This window comes from Gorilla gorilla, chromosome 14, assembly GCF_029281585.2.
Source record: "Gorilla gorilla gorilla isolate KB3781 chromosome 14, NHGRI_mGorGor1-v2.1_pri, whole genome shotgun sequence".
Lineage (NCBI taxonomy): Eukaryota > Metazoa > Chordata > Mammalia > Primates > Hominidae > Gorilla > Gorilla gorilla.
In genome coordinates this window covers 42,013,087-42,036,953 of record NC_073238.2, presented here as the reverse complement: position 1 = coordinate 42,036,953, position 23,867 = coordinate 42,013,087, and the positions used below count along the sequence as shown (strand labels likewise).

Sequence of the window (23,867 nt, the reverse complement as noted above, 5' to 3'; positions counted from 1 at the left end):
GGGCACATGCCATGCAGACAGTTCTCACTTTGGCAAGTGGCACTGCCCAGCCATCTCATCCCTTGTCTTTATCAACTTAGATTTCTGCTGCCTAAGGTGGCGGTTTCACACATTCTTTCTTCAGTCTCAGACTTCCCAGTCCTACACACATATCAACTCTGATATTGATCTAGCTCCATATTTCATTGAAGAATGAAAGCAGATGATACATACCTCATCTTCCTATCTTCAAATCTTTCAGCGTGCCCTACCTGTGTCCACATATGTTGCCTTTCCTCTGTTTCCAAAGGCTGTCCCAGAATCCCACTCTCTCTTACCTTTTTAGGGACTTGGCTCTGAAACTCCCGTCTTCTTCTCTTGCATTATCAATTTCTGCTTCTCTGAGGGTCTGTTTTAGCCCCCATATATGCTGTTATAGTGCTCACCTGAAAAAATAAACTTTGAGTCATCTGACTCCACACTTCCTTCAGCTATCACTCAGTATTTTGGTTTTCTTTTATAGCAAATCTCAGGTTTCCTGTTTTACTGTCCTTACACCTTATCTCCTACTTTCTCTTTCAACAACTCCAGTCAAGCTTTCGTCTTCACCTCGCCACAGATACCACTCTCATCAAGGTTATCAGTGCCCTCCATCTTGCCCAAATCAAAGGTCTATTCTCTATCCTCTACAAAACCAGTTTGGCACACAGTAGGCATTCAATCAATATTTGTTGGCTGGGCATAGTAGCTCACACTTGTAATCCCAGCACTTTGGGAGGCCAAGGTGGGTGGATCACTTGAGATCAGGAGTTCGAGACCAGCCTGGTCAACATGGCGCAACCCCATCTCTACTAAAACTACAAAAATTAGCTGGGCATGGTGGCCCACACCCATAATCTCAGTTACTCGGGAGGCTGGGGCAGGAGAATCAGTTAAATCCAGGAGGGGGAGGTTGCAGTGAGCCAAGATTGTGCCACTGTACTTCTGCCTGGGCGACAGAGTGAGACTCTGTCTCAAAAATAAATAAATAAATAAATAAATAAATAAATAAATAAATAAATACTTGTTGAATGAATAAATATAGCTCCATCTTATTTGTATACTGAATTCATGGTTGAGGCATTACAAAAATAGATGAAATTCAATGTCTATGTCAGGCTAATAAATTTTCTTGTACTGATCCACTTAGAAAGTTTTGTGTATATTTTAACCATATCAGCTTTTTTTTTTTTAAGACGAAGTCTCACTCTGTCACCCAAGCTGGAGTGCAGTGGCGCGATCTCGGCTCACTGCAACCTCTGCCTCCCAGGTTCAAGCAATTCTCCTATCTCAGCCTCCCAAGTAGCTGGGACTACAGGCGCGTGCCACCATGCCCAGCTAATTTTTGTATTTTTAGTAGAGACGTGGTTTCACCATGTCGGCCAGGCTGGTCTCAAACTCCTTAACTCGTGATCTGCCCACCTTGGCCTCCCAAAGTGCTGGGACTACAGGCATGAGCCACTGCGTTCGGCCCCCATATCAGCTTTTTACATGGAAATCCCTAGAGCTATGATTCCTAACTTTGCAAAATTTCAAAAGGATTTTTTCTTCTTAACATTTTAATTTAAATGTTAAACTTTGAGGACAAAAGAGTACTAGTTGGACACATGAGCATGTCTAATTTTTAAATTGGACCTCAATTACACAGAATTGACTAATCATAATCCAGAGGTCAAAATACTTTTTTTTTAGGGATGGGGTCTTTCTCTGTTGGAGTTCAGTGGCGCAATCATAGCTCACTGCAGCCTCAAACTCCTGTGCTCAAGTGATTCTCCTGTCTTGGCCTCCCAATTAGCCGGGACTACAGGCACATGCCACCACGCCTGGCTAATTTTCTTTAGTTCTTGTAGAAATGAGGTCTTGCTATGTTTCCCACGCTGGTCTTGAACTCCTGGGCTCAAATGATCTTCACGTCTCGGCCTCCCAAAGTGCTTGGAATACAGACATCAAGATACTATCATTATTGTCCATGCTATGTTCTGCTTTAATTAATTAATTACTCAGGTCTTACTAATGCAACAATCATTCATAAATCCGCTGCCAAACAATAAAATTATCATGTGCTGATTTGACATATAAATTGTTCTAGTCATGGATTATAAGAAAAGAGGAAAAAAGGAAGGAACTGATACTATATTTGTACTATATTTGTATCCATGCTGGATACTTTATTTGCATTATTTAATCCTCACAATAACTCTGAAAAATCAGCATTATTATCTCCATATTCCAGATGAGAAAACTGGCTCAGGAAGATTATTCATCCAAGTTCTCCTAGGAAGTGCTAAAGCTGGAATTCAGATTTCATTTTGTTCCAATTCATAGCATAAACTCATTGGCCCTGGTGGGGGCGGTGACAATACACAGAAGATGGTTTGCCTGGCACGTCTGGGACTCAGCCTGGCTGTCCCATGTCAACTGCCTTGCTAGGATTGAGATATCTTAATGCCAACAGAACAGAAAGATTTAAAAACTATTTTTCTATAATATATGATATAAAATGTAATAAAGTAATGAGTTTACAAGTACGGGCATCTTAGAAACCTTTTGTTTAAACATATTGTAAAAATTATTTGAAGGCCAGGCATGGTGGCTCACACCTGTAATCCCAGTGCTTTGGGAGGTGGAGGCAGGAGGATCGCTCGAACCCAGGAGTTTGAGACCAGCAGGGGCAGCATAATGAGACCTCCACTGTGTTATTTCTCTTAAAAAAAAAAAAAAAAAAAAAAAAAAACAAATTAGCCAGGAGTGGTGGTACACGCCTGTGGTCTCAGCTACTCAAGAGGCTGAGTAGGAGGATTGCTTGAGCCCAGGAGTTCAAGGCTGCAGAGGGCTATGATCTCACCACTGCACTCTACCCTTGGCAACAAAGTGAGACCCTGTCTCTCAAAAAAAAAAAAAAAAAATTATTTGAAAAGGTGTCAGCAGTTTTGCATTTTTCAAAAATATTTGGGGATATCTGAAGGTTTAAAAATTATACAAACCTCGTATTTTTAGTAATATAAAACCTGATGATACATTTTGAATATCAATTTTCATACCAAAAATACGAATTTGCAAGGCACACTCATTTCCGTTAAAATGTCCACTGAAAGAGTTTGGTGCAATTAGAAAACAAACAAAACAAAACAAAAACAAAAAAACCCTATGTATGACATCTTTTATTTATGAGAGACTTTTTGTTGATTCATAAGTAGTGTGTTAACCTCACCCCACTCCACGAGTGATTGTCACAGCATCTGTGGGGCTGGCCAAGGAGAAGATAGGGAAGTTCTTTGAAAAATTCTTCAGGTGTCTCTGCCTGTAGTCATCTTTTCTTTTTACTCCTCTGCTTGTCCTGTATATTGGAAAATCTTTTGTTTAGCAGTCCATAACTACTGTGAAATTCACAGGTTTCACTACACACGCTCCCTCCAAAAAAAACTCCCTCCAACAAAAATCGTTTTTGTTCCATCCTCTTTAATCTGTACCTCTTTGTTTGAATCCCATAACCAATCCCCAAATTCCAGATGAGCTTTGTAGAATTCCACATATGAGTGAGACATGAGGTATTTGTCCTTCTGTGCCTCGCTTGCTTCACCTAACCTAATGTCCTCTAGGTTCATCCATGTCGTCACAGTTGACAGGATTTCATTCTTTTTTATGGCTGAATAGTATTTCATGTGTTTATACACCACATTTTCTTTATTGATTCTTCTGTTGATGGGCACTTAGGTTGATTCCATATCTTGGCCACTGTGAACAGTGCTGCAATAAACATGAGTGTGCAGAAGTTTCTTTGATACGCCGATTTCCTTTCTTTTGGATACATATGAAGTCATGGGATTGTTGGATTATCATTGATGATGATTCTTGACTGAAATAATTATTCCTGCCAAGTGATGATTTTCTATTCCCATCATTCTTTCTACATTCTGACATTTTCTAAACAAAATGGCATCAAAAATAAAATATTGTAAAATCCAAATTTTAAGTGACAAAGTTCATTAATTATTTTCAGGCTTCCTGAATCTATCTGAGTGTATTCAACTCCAACAGCCTCTCAGCACTTGTGAATCAATTCAGCAATTAAATGCGGCCCTCACTTCCTGAGCTCACCTCTTCCCAAGCCCAACTAGGAAGCACTTTCTCACCCAATATCCCAATTGTTGTTTGATATTGTTGTCCTCATTCGGGAGTGGGAGGGGTTGGAGTTAAACAAGAACAACGAGATTAAAGGAAGTGCCAAACTAACTTAGAGTGACTCAAGTTTTTTTCTTTCTGTAGTCTAAATATTAAACTGAGCCAAAGAATAAACTCATTATAGCCAAAGGATAAACTTAAAAGGGTCAAAGAATGTGTGAAAGGGATAGAACTCAGGGTGCAGAGTTTTTCCAAACTATATAACTGCTTTTATATTTACATTGCAAAGTCACTGACTTAAAATTCATTAGTAAGTGATCAGGTAGAAGTCACTAATAATATTAAAATATGTTTTTATTTCTAAATTTGCCCTGCTCTTTTCCTCTTTATTTCATATAAAGAGACACAAATACAATCTAGAAGAAAGGTACAAACAAGGAACAAAATTTACATTTTCTTGCACAGAGTGTTTTAGAAAAAATGCAGTTGTACTTTGGGCACATTTTAATTCATATTCCAGGCATTTCTCATCCATTAAACAAATACCTTTTAAAAAGGTTTGTACTGAGAAGTGGATATTTAGTCTCTACTACTTAAAATAGCCAGATTCCTGAAGCCATCATTTAGCTGACCATGTAGTGAAGTCACTTCAATGATTACTGTAAAACAGGATTTAAGAAGAAAATAAATGAAAGGGGAAAAGTAATTTTGGGATCATTTCAAAGCTCTAAACACACAGGGCTGGGTGCCATGACACAATTATTCTCTTTTGCCTTTAGACACAGGAAGAGTGGATGGATTTGCTTTGAAAAAAGTCTTCTTTCTAAATCAAGTCCATGGTCAAAGTAAACACCCAGCTGAAGATTATGTTTGAGAAACTGCTTACAACTAGTGTGAAGGCATTAAGCAAACAAGGAGCTGGGATGCAAATGCCGCGGAGGACATGAAGTCATGTATTGAAAACGTCCAGTGTTTTAGGCCATCCATGGCCAGAATCCAGCCCCTTCTGCAAGGATGTCCTGCACCTTAATCTATTTTGCGGTTCTCCCAGAAAATAATTATTAGGAGCTACCCCAACAAAATAAACCAAATAATGTAATCAGCAACTAGCTTGCAGACAAACACACCACACAAAAAGATTCTGTTTGTTGGGAGAAATGCAACCCCCTCCTGCTACATTATTCCACTGATGGAAAAACATTTACATCTCCTTTGTTAGCTAGTTTTCTGTAGAAATTTTATAATCACTGGGCAACTCTATTACACTGCTCTCTGAGAAGTGACTCTGAGTAGCTAGACCCATGTTTTTATCCCACAGCCAAAGAGAAAAAAAAATCTTTTTCTGTCTTTTTTTTAAACTTTAGTCTATCATACATCAAACCTGTCAAGCTTTTTCATTAAAGTTCATGGTTTTTAAGTTCATTGTAAATAACTCAAATTGATTTTACAAAAGGGGGAAAAAAGTCTTGCCCTGATGTTGAGCAGTACAAACTGTAGTAATATCCCTTGTCAAATGGGATTTCTCAAGTGGCTTTTTAAAGAGGAGAAAAAGGATTTAGCTGAATAGAAATATTTTGAGACTAAAACCAATGTTATACTCTGACTGTAGGTTGACCTCTTTTATTTTCTTAGAAGTCTAGGATTTTTCAACGATATTAAAAAAAAGTCCAGTAGCTGTGTTTATCAAGAAATACATGTTAGATTTCACAGTTTGAGGTCCTTAAGAGTTATTTGGTTGGAGAAGATAGTTAGAGGTTTTATCTGCATTTCAACAGTAAAAAAGATCCATATATTTGCTGACAGCTCTGTAAATATTTTCAAAGTAAGCAATCTCTCGGATTTACCTTTTCTAAAGTAATGAAAAAGATACCTAACCCCTTTTCACCAGATAGGTTCATTGGATCAGGCTGCACTGCACAAGTCAGGGTTCAGTCAGGGAGGCAGAACCGGAACGAGAGATACAAAATAAGAGACTTGGGTAGAGATTGGACCTCTCACAGTTGTGGGAGCTTGTGAATATCTAGGGAAAGCCCTTGCCTTTGTTGTCTGGGGGTGGGTTTGAAGTTGCTGTAGGTCGGCCAGGCCAGAAACAGGACAAGCAAGACAAACTGGAACCTGCAAGGACAAACTACGACCCACAAAGACAAACTGGGACCTGTGTCTGTCTCCCATCACCTCTCGCCTTGACAGCATGGGTGACCTACAGAAGCTGGCATTCTCCTCCCTGAGCTGCACCTGTGCCTGTCCCAAAATTCAGAGGAGCTGAAGGAAGAGATTGGATGGGAGCTGGAGGGAGCCCAGCTGCTGTCCCATACTCAGCAGGAGGCCAGCACGTCAGCAACCACATGCATGAGCCACAGCTGTGCCTCTACCTGGCACCGATCTTCAGAGCTTAGTGGATGCCGCTGCACTTTTGCTTTTCACGTCATCCACATATTTTCCCTGTAGCCAACTCAAACCTGGATTCACACAGGAAAGGAATTCTGGGAAACAGTTCTGGCTAGCTGGGTGGATCCCGCACAAAACCACCACTGCAATTTTCTTCCAATCTTGCTGATCCCCTATTAGCTTTCTTCTTTTTCTCTGAGAAGTTGCTGCTGTTCTTTCTGTTAGGTTGTCAAGAGGCAGCCCAATGTTAGTACAACTGAGGATCATCTTCACATTCTTCCTGTGATGACATTATCATTACCCAAGGTTTAGGTACTTCTCAGATTGAAAGGATACATGGTCAACCTTCTGTTTATGCTTCCATAGTAAACATTTGAAAAAGTTTTTTGTTTGTTTGTTTGTTTGAGACGGAATCTCACTCTGTCATCCAGGCAGTGCTATGATGTGATCTCAGCTCACTGCAACCTCTGCCTCCTGGGTTCAAGCGATTCTCCTGCCTCAGCTCCCGAATAGCTGGGATTACAGGCATCCGCCACCGCACCTGGCTAATTTTTGTATTTTTAGTAGAGACAAGGTTTTACCATGTTGGCCAGGCTGGTCTCGAACTCCTGATCTCAGGTGATCTGCCTGCCTCAGCCTCCCAAAGTGTTGGGATTACAGGGATGAGCCACCACTCCAGCCAATTCTAGTCTCTGATAAAACAGACTTTAAACCAACAAAGATCAAAGGAGAAAAAGAAGGCCATTACATAATGGTAAAGGGATCAATTCAACAAGAAGAGCTAACTATCCTAAGTATATATGCACCCAATACAGGAGCACCCAGATTCATAAAGCAAGTCTTGAGTGACCTACAAAGAGACTTAGACTCCCACATTAATAATGGGAGACTTTAACACCCCACTGTCAACATTAGACAGATCAACGAGACAGAAAGTCAACAAGGATACCCAGGAATTGAACTCAGCTCTGCACCAAGCGGACCTAATAGACATCTACAGAACTCTCCACCCCAAATCAACAGAATATACATTTTTTTCAGCACCACACCACACCTATTCCAAAATTGACCACATACTTGGAAGTAAAGCTCTCCTCAGCAACTGTAAAAGACCAGAAATTATAACAAACTATCTCTCAGACCACAGTGCAATCAAACTAGAACTCGGGATTAAGAATCTCACTCAAAGCCGCTCAACTACATGGAAACTGAACAACCTGCTCCTGAATGACTACTGGGTACATAACGAAATGAAGGCAGAAATAAAGATGTTCTTTGAAACCAACGAGAACAAAGACACAACATACCAGAATCTCTGGGACGCATTCAAAGCAGTGTGCAGAGGGAAATTTATAGCACTAAATGCCCACAAGAGAAAGCAGGAAAGATCCAAAATTGACACCCTAACATCACAATTAAAAGAACTAGAAAAGCAAGAGCAGACACATTCAAAAGCTAGCAGAAGGCAAGAAATAACTAAAATCAGAGCAGAACTGAAGGAAATAGAGACACAAAAAACCCTTCAAAAAATCAATGAATCCAGGAGCTGGTTTTTTGAAAGGATCAACAAAATTGACAGACCGCTAGCAAGACTAATAAAGAAAAAAAGAGAGAAGAATCAAATAGACACAATAAAAAATGATAAAGGGGATATCACCACCGATCCCACAGAAGTACAAACTACCATCAGAGAATACTACAAACACCTCTACGCAAATAAACTAGAAAATCTAGAAGAAATGGATAAATTCCTCGACACATACACTCTCCCAAGACTAAACCAGGAAGAAGTTGAATCTCTGAATAGACCAATAACAGGAGCTGAAATTGTGGCAATAATCAATAGTTTACCAACCAAAAAGAGTCCAGGACCAGATGGATTCACAGCCTAATTCTACCAGAGGTACAAGAAAGAACTGGTACCATTCCTTCTGAAACTATTCCAATCAATAGAAAAAGAGGGAATCCTCCCTAACTCATTTTATGAGGCCAGCATCGTTCTGATACCAAAGCCGGACAGAGACACAACCAAAAAAGAGAATTTTAGACCAATATCCTTGATGAACATTGATGCAAAAATCCTCAATAAAATACTGGCAAAACGAATCCAGCAGCACATCAAAAAGCTTATCCACCATGATCAAGTGGGTTTCATCCCTGGGATGCAAGGCTGGTTCAATATACGCAAATCAATAAATGTAATCCAGCATATAAACAGAGCCAAAGACAAAAACCACATGATTATCTCAATAGATGCAGAAAAGGCCTTTGACAAAATTCAACAACCCTTCATGCTAAAAACTGTCAATAAATTAGGTATTGATGGGACGTATTTCAAAATAATAAGAGCTATCTATGACAAACCCACAGCCAATATCATACTGAATGGGCAAAAACTGGAAGCATTCCCTTTGAAAACTGGCACAAGACAGGGATGCCCTCTCTCACCACTCCTATTCAACATAGTGTTGGAAGTTCTGGCCAGGGCAATTAGGCAGGAGAAGGAAATAAAGGGTATTCAATTAGGAAAAGAGGAAGTCAAATTGTCCCTGTTTGCAGACGACATGATTGTATATCTAGAAAACCCCATTGTCTCAGCCCAAAATCTCCTTAAGCTGATAAGCAACTTCAGCAAAGTCTCAGGATACAAAATCAATGTACAAAAATCACAAGCGTTCTTATACACCAACAACAGACAAACAGAGAGCCAAATCATGAGTGAACTCCCATTCACAATTGCTTCAAAGAGAATAAAATACCTAGGAATCCAACTTACAAGGGATGTGAAGGACCTCTTCAAGGAGAACTACAAACCACTGCTCAAGGAAATAAAAGAGGATACAAACAAATGGAAGAACATTCCATGCTCATGGGTAGGAAGAAACAATATCGTGAAAATGGCCATACTGCCCAAGGTAATTTACAGATTCAATGCCATCCCCATAAAGCTACCAATGACTTTCTTCACAGAATTGGAAAAAACTACTTTAAAGTTCATATGGAACCAAAAAAGAGCCCACATCGCCAAGTCAATCCTAAGCCAAAAGAACAAAGCTGGAGGCATCACACTACCTGACTTCAAACTATACTACAAGGCTACAGTAACCAAAACAGCATGGTACTGGTACCAAAACAGAGATATAGATCAATGGAACAGAACAGAGCCCTCAGAAATAATGCCGCATATCTACAACTATCTGATCTTTGACAAACCTGAGAAAAACAAGCAATGGGGAAAGGATTCCCTATTTAATAAATGGTGCTGGGAAAACTGGCTAGCCATATGCAGAAAGCTGAAACTGGATCCCTTCCTTACACCTTATACAAAAATCAATTCAAGATGGATTAAAGATTTAAACGTTAGACCTAAAACCATAAAAACCCTAGAAGAAAATCTAGGCATTACCATTCAGGACATAGGCATGGGCAAGGACGTCATGTCCAAAACACCAAAAGCAATGGCAACAAAAGACGAAATTGACAAATGGGATCTAATTAAACTAAAGAGCTTCTGCACAGCAAAAGAAACTACCGTCAGAGTGAAGAGGCAACCTACAAAATGGGAGAAAATTTTCGCAACCTACTCATCTGACAAAGGGCTAATATCCAGAATCTACAATGAACTCAAACAAATTTACAAGAAAAAAACAAACAACCCCATCAAAAAGTGGGCGAAGGACATGAACAGACATTTCTCAAAAGAAGACATTTATGCAGCCAAAAAACACATGAAAAAATGCTCATCATCACTGGCCATCAGAGAAATGCAAATCAAAACCACTATGAGATACCATCTCACACCTGTTAGAATGGCAATCATTAAAAAGTCAGGAAACAACAGATGCTGGAGAGGATGTGGAGAAATAGGAACACTTTTACACTGTTGGTGGGACTGTAAACTAGTTCAACCATTGTGGAAGTCAGTGTGGCGATTCCTCAGGGATCTAGAACTACAAATACTGTTTGACCCAGCCATCCCATTACTGGGTATATACCCAAATGACTATAAATCATGCTGCTATAAAGACACATGCACACGTATGTTTATTGCGGCATTATTCACAATAGCAAAGACTTGGAACCAACCCAAATGTCCAACAATGATAGACTGGATTAAGAAAATGTGGCACATATACACCATGGAATACTATGCAGCCATAAAAAATGATGAGTTCATGTCCTTTGTAGGGACATGGATGAAATTGGAAATCATCATTCTCAGTAAACTATCGCAAGAACAAAAAACCAAACACCACATATTCTCACACATAGGTGGGAATTGAACAATGAGATCACATGGACACAGGAAGGGGAATATCACACTCTGGGGACTGTGGTGGGGTGGGGGTAGTGGGGAGGGATAGCATTGGGAGATATACCTAATGCTAGATGACGAGTTAGTGGGTGCAGCACACCAGCATGGCACATGTATACACATGTAACTAACCTGCACAATGTGCACATGTACCCTAAAACTTAAAGTATAATTAAAAAAAATGCAAATTTTAAAATATAGTCATTTACATAGCATTTACATTGTATTAGGTATTATAAGTAATTTGGAGCTGATTTAAAGTATACAGAAGGATGTACATATTTTATATGCAAATACTGTACATATTATGCAAGGAACTTGAGTATTTGTGGATTTGTGTATCCACAGTGAATCTTGGAGTCAATTCCTCATGGATACTGTGAGATGACTAGACTTTCCTGCTAAGATCAAGAAGGAGGTAAGAATATCCCCTATTACTCACTCTTATTTAACATTGTAGAAGAAGTTCTAGTTAATGCAATATGACAAGACAAGGAAACAAAAGGTAGACAGAAGCCAAGCGAGGTGGCTCATCTGAGGTCAGGTAATCCCAGCCTGTAATCCCAGTACTTTGGGAGGCCAAGGTGGGTGGATCACCTGAGGTCAGGAGTTTGAGACCAGCCTGGCCAACATGGTGAAACCCCATCTCTACTAAAACTACAAAAATTAGCCAGGCATTGTGGTGGGCATCTGTAATCCCAGCTACTCGGGAGGCTGAGGCAGGAGAATCACTTGAACGCGGGAGGCAGAGGTTGCAGGGAACAGAGATCACGCCACTGCATTCTGGGTGACAGAGCAAGACTCTGTCTCAAAAAAAAAAAAAAAAAAAAAAGACAGACAAACAAACGACAAAAAAACCCCAAAAAGTATACAGGTCAGAAAGAGAGAAAACTGTCTTTGTTCATAGATTGTCTATGAAGAAAATCTGAAGAAACCAATTTTTAAAAAACCCTGAAAAAACCCTCAAAATGGATCATACGCCTAAATGTAAGACACAAAACTATAAAATTCTTAGAAGATAAAATAGGAGAAACTCTAGGTGACCTTGGGTTTGGTGATAAGTTTTTAGATAGAATACCAAAGGTAAGGCAGGGCACGGTGGCTCACGCCTGTAATCCCAGCACTTTGGAAGGCCTAGGCGGGTGGATCACGAAGTCAGGAGATTGAGACCATCCTGGGTAACACAGTGAAGCCCCATCTCTACTAAAAATACAAAAAATTAGCTGGGCGTAGTGGCGGGCGCCTACAGTCCCAGCTACTCAGGAGGCTGAGGCAGGAGAATGGCGTGAACCTGGGAGGCGGAGCTTGCCCAAGCCGAGATCGCACCGCTGCACTCCAGCCTGGGCGACAGTGCAAGACTCTGTTTCAAACAAAAAAACAAACAAACAAACAAACAAAAAGAATACCAAAGGTATAATCTATGGAAGAAAAAGTATTAATTTGGACTTCATTACAATTAAAATCATTTAAAGAGTGCAATTCAACAAGAAGACTTAACTATCCTAAATAGATATGCACTCAACATTGGAGCACCCAGATTTATAAAACAAGTACAGATCTACAAAGACTTAGCCACAGAATAATAATGGGGGACTTCAACAACCCACTGACAGCGTTAGACAGATCACTGAGGCAGAAAACTAACAAAAAAAGTTCGGAGTTAAATTCAACACTCGATCAATTGGAACAAATAGACATCTACAGGATACTCCACTCATCAACCACATTCTTCTCATCTACACATGGAACATACTCCAAGATCAGTCACATGCTTGGCCACAAGGCAAGTCTCAATAAATTAAAAAAATCAAAGTCATACCAATCATACTCTTGGACCATAGTGGAATAAAAATAGAAATCAATACTAAGATGATCTCTCAAAACTGCACGATTACATGGAAATTAAACTACTTGCTCTTGAATGATTTTTGGGACAACAAATTTAAGGCAGAAGTCAAGAAATTCTTTAAGATAAATGAAAACAGAGTGATAAGGTTTGGATGTGTGTCCCCTCCAAATCTCATGTGAAATGAGGGGGGGCTAGTGGCAGGTGTTTGGGTCATGGAGATGGCTCCCTCATGGATGGCTTGGTGCTGTCCTAGCAATATTGAGTGAACTCTCACTCTATTAGTTCATGTGAGATCTGGTTGTTTAAGAAATTGTGGCACCTCCCCACTTTCTCTCTTCTCCCTCTCTTACCATGTGATATTCCAGCTCCCCCTTTGTCTTCCAACATGATTGTAAGCCCTCTGAGGCCTCAGCAGAAGCCAAGAAGATGCTGGTGCCATGCTTTCTGTACAGCTTGCAGAATCATGAGCCAATTAAACCTCTTTTCTTTATAAATTACCCAGCTTCAGGTATTTCTTTATAATGACACAAAAGCAGACTAACATATAGAGACACAACATACCAAAATCTCTGGGAAACAGCAAAAGCAATGCTAAGGGAAAAGCTTATAGCACTAAATGCCTACCACAAAAAGTTAGAAAGATTTCAAATGAATGATCTAACATCACACCTACAGGAAGTAGAAAAACAAGAACAAAGTAACCCCAAACTAGCAGCAGAAGAGAAATAACTAAAATCAGAACAAACTGAAGGAAATTGAGACCCAAAGTCCATATAAAGAATCAATGAAACCAGAAGTTGATTTCTTTAAAGGATAAACAAGATAAAGAGACTACTAGCTATATTAACAAAGGAAAAAATAGAAGATCCAAATAAACACAATCGGAAACAAAAAAGGTGACATTGCAACCAATCCCACAGAAATACAAAAGGTCCTCAGAGACTATTATGAACACCTCTATGCACAAAAGCTAGAAAATCTAGAGAAAATGAATAAATCCCTGGAAATACACAACCTCCCAATATTGAATCAGGAAGAAATTGAAACCCTGAACAGACCAATATCGAATACCAAAATTGAAGCAGTAAGAAAAATCCTACCAACCAAAAAAAGCCCTGGACCAGATGGATTCACAGCTGAATTCTACCAGATGTAAAAGAAGAGCCAGTACCAAATCTACTAAAACTATTCCAAAAAAGTCAAGGGGGAGGACACCTCCCTAACTCATTTTATGAAGCTACCATCATCCTGATACCAAAATCTGGCAAAGATACAACCAAAAAAGAAAATTACAGGCCCATATCCCTGATGAACATAAATGCAAAAATCCTCAACAAAATACTAGAAAACTGAATTCAACAGCACATCAAAAAGTTAATTCAGTTCCCTGGTATGACTGTGTCCTGAGCAGCTGTTCTCTGGAGCAGTAGTCCTTTATCTCCATTTGTCTTCTCTTCCGCCTTAGTGCATGCCACCACCCCATGGAAGATTTGGTGGACATGGAAATGAGCCCCCTGAGGCCCTAGAACTATCTTTTTGGTTGTGAACTAAAGGCTGACCAAAGATTATCTGGATAATGATGAAAATGAGCACCAGTTTAGGGGCTGGTTTGAGGGATAAATTGCACATTGTTGAAGCAGAGGCAATGAATTGTGAAGGAAATCCAATTAAAGTAACACCGGCAACTTTGAAAATGTTTGCATAGCCAACGGTTTCCCTTGGGGGCTTTGAAATAACACCGCCTGCGCTTTTACGATTGAAGTGTGGTTCAGGGCCAGTGCATAATAGTGGACAGCACATAGTAGCTGTAGAGGAAGATGCAGAGTCAGAAGATGAAAAGGAGGAGGTTGTAAAACTCTTAAGTATATCTGGAAAGTGATCTGCCCCTGGAGGTGGTAGCAAGATTTCACAGAAAAAAGTTGCTGCTGATGAAGAAGAAGAAGAAGATGATGATGATGAAGATGATGAGGAAACTGAAAAAAAAAAGCACAAGTGAAGAAATCTATACCAGATACTCCAGCCAAAAAAGCACAGAAGTCAAACGAGAATGGAAAAGACTCAAAACCATCAACACCAAAATAAAAAAGACAAGAATCCTTCAAAAAGAGAAAAAAACTGAAACACCAAAAGGATCTAGTTCTGTAGAAGATATTAAAGCAAAAATGCAAGCAAGTTTAGAAAAAGGTGGTTCTCTTCCCAAAGTGGAAACCACGTTCATCAATTATGTGAAGAATTGCTTCTGGATGACTGACCAGGAGGCTATTCAAGATCTCTGGCAGTGAAGGAAGTCTCTTTAAGAAAATAATTTAAATAGTTTGTTACGAATATTCCATCTTATTTCATTTCAGTAACAGTTGATATCTGGCTGTCCTTTTTATAATGCAGAATGAGAACTTTCCCTACCATATTTGGTAAATGTTGTCCAGGTACCATTGCCAAGAATATGTTGTCCAAAATGCCTGTTTAGTTTTTAAAGATGGAACTCCACCCTTTGCTTGGTTTTAAGTACGTATGGAATGTTATGATAGGACATAGTAGTAGCAGAGGTCAGAAATGGAAATGGTAGGGAGACAAAAATATACATGTGAAATAAACTCAATATTTTAATAAAATAAAAAAAGTTAATTCACCATGATCAAGTAGGCTTTATTCCTTAGATGCAAATTTGGTTCAACATATGTGAATCAATAAATGTGATTCACTACATAAATAATTAAAGACAAAAACCATATATTATCTCAGTAGACACAGAAAAATCTTTCAATAAAATCCAACATCGCTTCATGATAAAAACCCCCAAGAGACTGGGTATCAAAGGAAAATACTTCAAAATAATAAGCCATCTATGACAAACACACTGGCATCATAAAGCCAGCATCATACTGAACAGGCAAAAACCAGAAGCCTTCTCCTTGGAAACTGGAAGAAGACAAGGATGCCCACTCTCATCAATCCTATTCAACATAGTACTGGAAGTGCTAGCCAGAGCAATCAGGCGAGAGAAAGAAATAAAAGGTATCCAAATAGGAAGAGGAAAAGTCAAACTATCTTTCTTTGTGGATGAAATGATTCTATACCTAGAAACCCCTAAAGACTCTGCCAAAATGCTCCTGGAACTGTTTATCCTTTCAAGGGATAGCTGCTTAGCCATATATACAGAAGAATGATACTGGACTCCTATCTTTCACCATAAATAAAAATTAACTCAAAAATTAATGACTTCAGTAAAATTTCAAGATACAAAATCAATGTACAAAAACTGGTAGCATTTCTTTTTTTTTTCTTTCATTTTTTTTTTTTTGAGACGGAGTCTCGCTCTGTTGCCCAGGCTGGAGTGCAATGGTGCGATCTCGGCTCAGGTGTGAGCCACCGTGCCTGGCCCAGTAGCATTTCTATACATCAATAATGTTCAAGCTGAGAGCCAAATCAAGGACACAATCCCATTTACAATAGTCTTAAAAGACCTAGGAATACATCTAACCAAGGAGGTGAAAGATCTCTGCAAAAAGAACTATAAAACACTGCTGAAAGAAATCATAGATGACATAAACACATGGAAAAACACTTCATACTAAGGATCAGAAGAATCAATATTGTTGAAATGGCCATACTTTCCAAAGCAATCTACATATTCAACACTATTCCTATCAAACTACCAACATCATTTTTCACAGAACTAGAAAAAAACTATTATAAAATTCATATGGAACCAAAAAAGAGCCTGAATAGCCAAAGCAATCCCGAGCAAAAAGAACAAAGCCAGAGGCATTACATTACCTTACTTCAAGCTACAGCAACCATAGAAGCATGGTATTGGTACAAAAACAGACACATAGAACAATGGAACAGAATAGAGAACCCAGAAAAAAAAGCCACACACCTACAGCCATCCGATCTTCAGGTAAGTCAATAAAAATAAGCAATGGGGAAATGACTCCCTCTTCAATAAATAGTGCTGGGATAGCTGGAGCACCATACGCAGAAGAATATAACTGGACCTCTATCTTTTTACCATAAACAAAAATTAACTCAAGATGGATTACAAATTTAGAGTAAGATCTCAAATCCTAAAAAAAATTCTAGGAAACACCATTCTGGACATTGACCTTGGGAAAGAATTTACGACAAATCCTCAAAATCAATGTCCACAAAAGCAAAAATTGACAAGTGGGATCTAATTAAACTAAAGAGCTCCTGCACAGCAAAAGAAACTATCAACAGAGTAAAGAGACAACATACAAAATGGAAGAAAATATTTTCAAACTATGCATCAAACAAAGGTCTAATATTGAGAATCTATAAGAAACAAACAAGCAAAAAACAAACAACCCTATTAAAAATTGACAAAAGACATGAGCAGATATTTCTCAAAAGAAGACATACAAGCAGCCAACAAACATATGAAAAAATGCTCCATATCACTAATCATCAGAGAAATGCAAATCAAAACCACAGTGAGGTACCATCTCACACCAGTCAGAATGGCTATTATTAAAAAGTCAAAAAAACAACAGGTGCTGGTGAGGCTTTAGAAAAAAGGGAATGTTTATACATTGGTGGTGGGAATGTAAATTAGTCCTGCTGTTATGGAAAGCAGTTTGGAGATTTCTCAAAGAACTTAAAACAGAGCTACGATTTGACCCAGCAATCCCATTATTGGATATATATCCAAAAGAAAACAAATCATTCTACCAAAAAGACACAAACATGTTGATTGCAGCACTATTTGCAATAGCAAAGACATGAAATAAACCTAGGTGCCCATCACCAGTGGATTGGATAAAGAAAACGTGGCATATATATACATCATGGAATACTACACAGCCATAAAAAAGAATGAAATTATATCCTCTGCAGCAACATAGATGCAGCTGGAGGCCATTATCCTAAAGCATTGATGCAGGAACAGAAAACCAAATACTGTGTGTTCTCACTTATAAATGGGAGCTAAACATGGGGTACTCATGGACATAAAGATGGCAACAATAGGTCTGGGGACTACCAGAGGGAGGAGGAAGGAAGTGCAGAGGGTTGAAAAATTAACTCTTTGGTATGATGCTCAGTACCTGGGTGACAGTATCACTTGTACCCTAAATCTCAGCATCATACAATATACCTAGGTAACAAACCTCCACATGTACCCCCTGAATCTAAAATAAAAGTTGAAAAATAATATTTTGCTCTGCGAAAGACACTGGTAATAGAATGAAAAGACAAACCATAGACTGGGAAAAAAATCTTTGCAAAACAACTATTTGATAAAGGACTGTTATCCAAAATACACAAAGAACTCTTAAAACTCAGCATTAAGAAAACAAACAGCCCAATTATAAAATAGGCAAAATACTTAGACACTCACCAAAGAAGATATACACATGGCTAGTAGGCATATTTAAAGATGTTCAACATCATATGTCATCAGGGAATAGCAAATTAATACAATGAGATATCACTATACACCTATCAGAATGGCTAAAATCCAAAACACTGATAACATCAAATGCTGAGAGGGTGTGGAACACCAGGAACTGTCATTCATTGCTGGGGGGGATGCAAAATGGTATAGCCACTTAAGAGGCACCCAAGAGAGTCCCCTGGGTTCCACACATAGTCCTCCTTGCCTCCAATTTCAGTTTGGTAATTGGAATCAATCACTTCAACAAGTAGGGTAACACCACCCCTCCCTCCTTTTATGCATGTTGCTTCAATGGCATAAGATGCCCAAAATGGCCTGGTAGCAGTCTCATCTTCTAATTCTGTGGAACCATTCATGTGATCCCTGGTGGAAGCATTCTCCCACTTCCCAACTACCACCACCTTGGCGACTAAAAGCTCCAAACCAGCAGAGCTCAAAGTTGCTGGGATAGGAAGCAAAAATTCCATGAGAAGACTATTAGGTGCAATGGTGAGAGGATCCATTCTCACTCCTGCCTCACCCCTTGATTTGCAAAGCAGTGTGTGCTGGCTCTTGTGGAGATAGCACCATATAATGGTCTCCAATTCAAAACATAAATGCATTCTGTAAAATAGAACTCCATTCCTTCCGGGTATTTTCTCCCAAGTTACTGCCATCTCTGAAGCAACAATGCCTATTTATTTATTTATTTAGACCTTGTATGCACTTTAACCAAGCACCAGGGACTTTTTCTAAGTTCTTAATATAGGGAAAAACTGACCTGAATTTAATCTGTAATTTAACATTTCTAAGATCAAGCAATAAATTGTCAACCTCTATCTCTTTTCTAGTCTTCTGGACCTCAGCATCAGCATTACTCATATGCTCCTGTCAAAATCTTAGATATCATTCTAGATTCCTTTTTTTCTCTCTCACCTCATATCTAATATGTAAGAAAATTTAGTAAATTTTACTCCCAAACTACATTCTGTCCATGTCTACTGTTATCACAATATCCAGATCATTACACCTCTAACCTGTAATTACCTCCTAACTAGTCTTTCTGTTTTTTTCCTTGCTCCATGTGGGTTTTGGAACATTTTTTAAAATTCCATTTTTATTTATCTATAGTACTTTTGAGTGTACCTCTTTGCATAGCTTTTTTTAGTGGTTGCTTTGGGTATTATGTAATTTATCACAATCTACTGATGTCATTATTTTACCAGTTCCGGTGAGTCATTTAAATCTTACTCCCTTTTATTCTCTCCTATTTATAACTTTTTTTTTTTTTTGAGAAGGGGTCTCACTCTGTCACCCAGGTTGGAGTGCAGTGGCATGATCTCGGCTCACTGCAATCTCTGCCTCTCAGGTTCAAGTGATCCTCCCACCTCAGCCTCCCAAGTAGCAGGAATCACAGGCACACACCACCATGCCCAACTAATTGTATGTATTTTTGGTAGAGATGGGGTTTCATCTTGTTGCCCAGGCTGGTCTTGAACTCCTGCACTCAGGTGATCCACCTGCCTTGGCCTCCCAAAGTGCTGGGATTACAGGCATGAGCCACCATGCCCAGCTCTTAATTGTTTTTAATATTTCCTCTATATACATTTAGAACCACATCAGATGTGTTATAATTTTTGCATCAACCGTAATTTAGAAAACTCAAGAGGAGAAAGAAAATGTAGTATATTTCCCATGATTTTACTTTTTCCACTGTTCTTTATTCTTATCTTGTGTTCCAAGATTCCTTCTTTTATTATTTTCTTACTGTTTTGAGAGTTTTCTTTAGTCATCCTAAAAGGCAGCAAATTCTCATTTCCTTTCATTTGAGACTATTTTGATTTTTCTTTCATTCTTGAATGACGTTTTTGCTGGATATAGAATTCTGAGTTGACAGCACTTGAAAAATGTACCACTTCCTTCTGGTATACCACAGTTTCTTTTTAAGTTGTCTTTAGTTTTCAGAAGTTTGACTGTATCATATGTCTGGTATAATTTATTTGGGCATATCCGTTTTGTATTCATTCAGCTTCTTAAATATGTAGGCTTATGCCTTTTGCCAAACTTGAGGCATTTACAGCCTTTATTTCTTCAAGTATTTTTTCAAACCTGCCCTCTTTCTCCTCTCTTGAAATTCTGATGACATAAATGTTCAATTTTTTTGTTACTGTCTCACAGGTCCCTGAGGCTCTGTTTATTTTTCTCAAGGTTTTCTCTCTGTTGTTTGGATTAAGTAATTTTTATTATTCTATCTTCCAGTCACTGCTTCTTTCATATGGCTCCTCCACTCTGCTGTTAAATCATCTATTAATTTTTACATTTCAGTTATTGTATTTTTCATTTCAAAAATTTCTACTTGGTTCTTATTTATAACTTCTATTTCTTTACTGAGATGTATTTTTCATTTGTTTCAAGGGTATTTGTAATTGTTGAAGCATTTTTATGGTGGCTACCTAAAATCTTTGTAAAATAATCCTAACATCTATATTACCATGGTGTTGGCATCTATTGATTGTGTTTTTTCATTTAGTTTGAGATCTTGCTGGTCCTTGGTGCAATTTTTTATTGAAACCTGGAAATCTAGGATATTATGTTATAAAAATCTGGAACTTATTTAAACCTTCTGTTTTCGCTGGCTTCATATGACACCATTCCAGGAGTAGAAAGAGGGTGGATCCAGCCAGCTGCAGTGGCTCGTGCCTATAATCCCAGCACTTTTGGAGGCTGAGGTGGGAGGATCATTTGAGGTCAGGAGTTAAAGACCAGACTGACCAACATGGTGAAACCCCATCTCTACCAAAAATGCAAAAAAAAAAATTAACCAGGTCAGGTGGCACATGCCTGTAGTCCCAGCTACTTGGGAGGCTGAGGCAGGAGAATGGCGGGAACCCGGGAGGTGGAGCTTGCAGTAAGCCGAGATCGTGCCACTGCACTCCAGCCTGAGCGACAGAGCGAGACTCCGTCTCAAAAAAAAAAAAAAAAAAAAGGACACTGCCAGGTAGGGGCTGGGGATCAGCTCTCATTACCACCCACTGGGGATGTAAGTCTTGGCTCCTGACTTGGTCTTCTTTGACATTACCCTAGTGGGAGTATTGTGGTGCTCCATTACAGCCTGGCAAGAGTGGAAGTCTAGGTTTTCCACTAAGCCTTTTCTGGCATTGGTTAGGATGGATCCACTGCTTTTTCTATGGTATTTGGCTAGATATAGCATTTATTGTCTAAAAGTTTTCTGTCTTCCTAGGCTGTCCCTTTCCTAGTTCTTTGGCTAGAGAGAGCAGGCTTTTAAGATCTGTACCCTTTGGTGTTTCCTGACTGCTGGCTTCCTCAGCTCCAAGTCTGGGATATATGAGGCAAAAGAAAAGCTAGAGAACTCATCATCATGATGTTTCTTGGGTTCCAAGGTCCTTACCCAGTTTGTCTTCTTGACTTTTCAGAACGTCGTTATGCTTGTTTTATGTATAATGTCCAGGGTATGTAACTGTACTTAGCAAGAGGGGTAGAGAAAAATACATCGATTTCATCTTCTCAGAAGTGTATATACAGTAGTTTGTCTTTTAGCTTGGTTTATGATGTCCTTTGTTATGCATGAGTTTTAAATTTTAATGTATTCCGATGTATAAACACTCCACTTGATCTCTTTTTTAAAAAAACAAAAATCCTGTACTCTTACATCATATTTTCCTCCAAAGATTTTTAAGTTCGCTTTTCCCAATTAAGTTTTTAGTCTACCTGGAATATATTGTGGTATGTTGTGGGAGATGTAGGGATCAATTATTTTCCTATGTAGATAACCAGTTGTCCCAACACACGGATTGAAAATTTTATACTTTATCCCTTGATTTTTAATGCCACATTTAATACATTACTTCTCTATAGGAATGAGTCTGTTTCCAGAGTTTATTCTGTTTCATTAGTCCACTGATATCTGCATAATTTCACACTATATTTAATACTAAAGGTTAATCATTAAAGTCTTCATATCTGGTCAAAATTGTCATATTTTTTCTGATTCAGAATTTTCATGTTAATTTTTGGAGTCTTGCTCTGCTGTGCAAATTTTTGGATGAGCTTGTCAACTGACATTAAAACCCCTAATGAATCTCAATTATGATGGTGGTTACATGATTGTATTCATTTGTCAAAGCTTGTTGAACTGTACTATACACTTTTTAAAAGTAAATTTTATTGTATGTAAACTATTCTTCAATAACTTGACCTAAAATAAGAGGCCAGATACCCTTGTAAAAGGAATGTATACTCTGATGCTTCTTCCTAGTATTTCCCCAAACGAATATGCAGCCATGTATTAGAATAATTGTGTTCTAGAGAAAGGAAAATATCCAGACTTTCTAGGAATTCTGGACATGGTTAATTTGCTGGAACCGAGGACTCCACTGTGGCCTACCAGTCAAAATGGGTGTTTATAGGGATGCAATAACAAATGGAATTTTGTTGAGTCCTTCTCATAGCTGGTTCAATGTATCCATAAACCTGTCTTGTGGTTATTTATACTGTTCCTGAGTGAATGCTTCAATAAGCACACCTGACAACTGATGGAATTCCCACATTGGCTTTCTGACACATCGAATAACAGTTATTATGGTAGAAATAACCAAGTGGAAGGACCTGGGATTACCCTACAAAAAATAGAAGGCAATACTAAATCCCTGTGTGGAACCTCAAAGATGAATGTAACCAAGCAAGACTAAAAATGCAGGGTAATTATTCCTATCAATCTGCATTTGACTCACCTGTTTAGTATATGCTTCGAAGACTGACAGTCTTAGAGGGTAAGAGTGTATCATCATAAACTTAATCAGGTGATGACTCCAACTGCAGCTACTGTCCCACATGTAGTTTCTTCACTGGAGTAAAACCTTTGGCCTCTTGTATTTACCTATCAATCTGAAATATGTCTTTGTCTCATTACTTCCTCTAAGCAAAAAGCCCAGAAACTGTTTTTGTTTACCTGACTAGACCCTCTGTCTCTTTATTATAGTCAAGCCCATAAAGACTGTACCCCTATCAGTCCATAGCACTTCAGGCTGGTCTACCACATTGATATAATAAAATCTTGCTGGCAGGTGATGGAAATTCCTGGTAAGCAAGAAATTGCAGGTGCCTTGGATGTCTTGGCAAGGTATATGCAAGCCAAGGATTGAAAATCTGCCCTTAAAAATTTTTGAAGACTGACACCCCTGTAAATTTTCTAGGGATCCTCGGGACTGGGGTGCCAGGATTTTTTTTTCAAATACAACTTTTACTCTTTATTAGAAAAATTTTTATGTGAATAACAATACCCATCAGCCAATAGCTGGATGATTATTTACTTCACTTTAGTTTTCTTCTTTCTCTGATAACATTTTTAAAACAACTATATTGAGGCATAATTGGTATAAAACAAAGTAATGTATTTAAAGTATAAAGCTTTATACATGTTGACCTATGCACACACCTGTGAAACCATCACCATAATCAAGATAATGAACATATTAATTACCCCTAGCATTTCCTCATTCCCCTTTGTTCATGTCTGCCTGTTCCTCACTTCAACCCCACCGCAGGCAACCACTGAACTGCTTTCTGTCACTATAGATGTTTGCACTTTTTAGAATTTTAGATAAAGGGAAGCAAAACTGTGTACTCTCTTCATCTGACTTCTTTCATTCAGCATAATTATTTTGAAGTTTATCAACATTTATCCATGTGATTCATGTTATTGTATAAATCAATACTAAATTATTTGTATTGCTGGGCAGTATTCTGTTGCATAAATATAC

The 23,867-nt window shown here is 38.6% G+C and overlaps 1 long non-coding RNA gene and 1 pseudogene across 1 annotated transcript in view; one reads left to right on the top strand and one right to left on the bottom strand.

Moving 5' to 3' along the window:
* Positions 1-341: 341 nt before the first annotated feature.
* Positions 342-23,867, bottom strand: part of LOC134757047 (uncharacterized) — a 28,356-nt gene continuing 4,830 nt past the window's right edge. Inside the window, exons 2-3 of the long non-coding RNA XR_010130662.1 lie at positions 22,839-22,992; positions 342-425 (exon numbers count right to left, since the gene is read on the bottom strand). This is a non-coding gene — a long non-coding RNA (uncharacterized lncRNA). The remainder of the gene's footprint in view (positions 426-22,838; positions 22,993-23,867) is intronic.
* LOC101126718 (nucleophosmin-like) lies at positions 14,174-14,989 on the top strand (annotated as a pseudogene).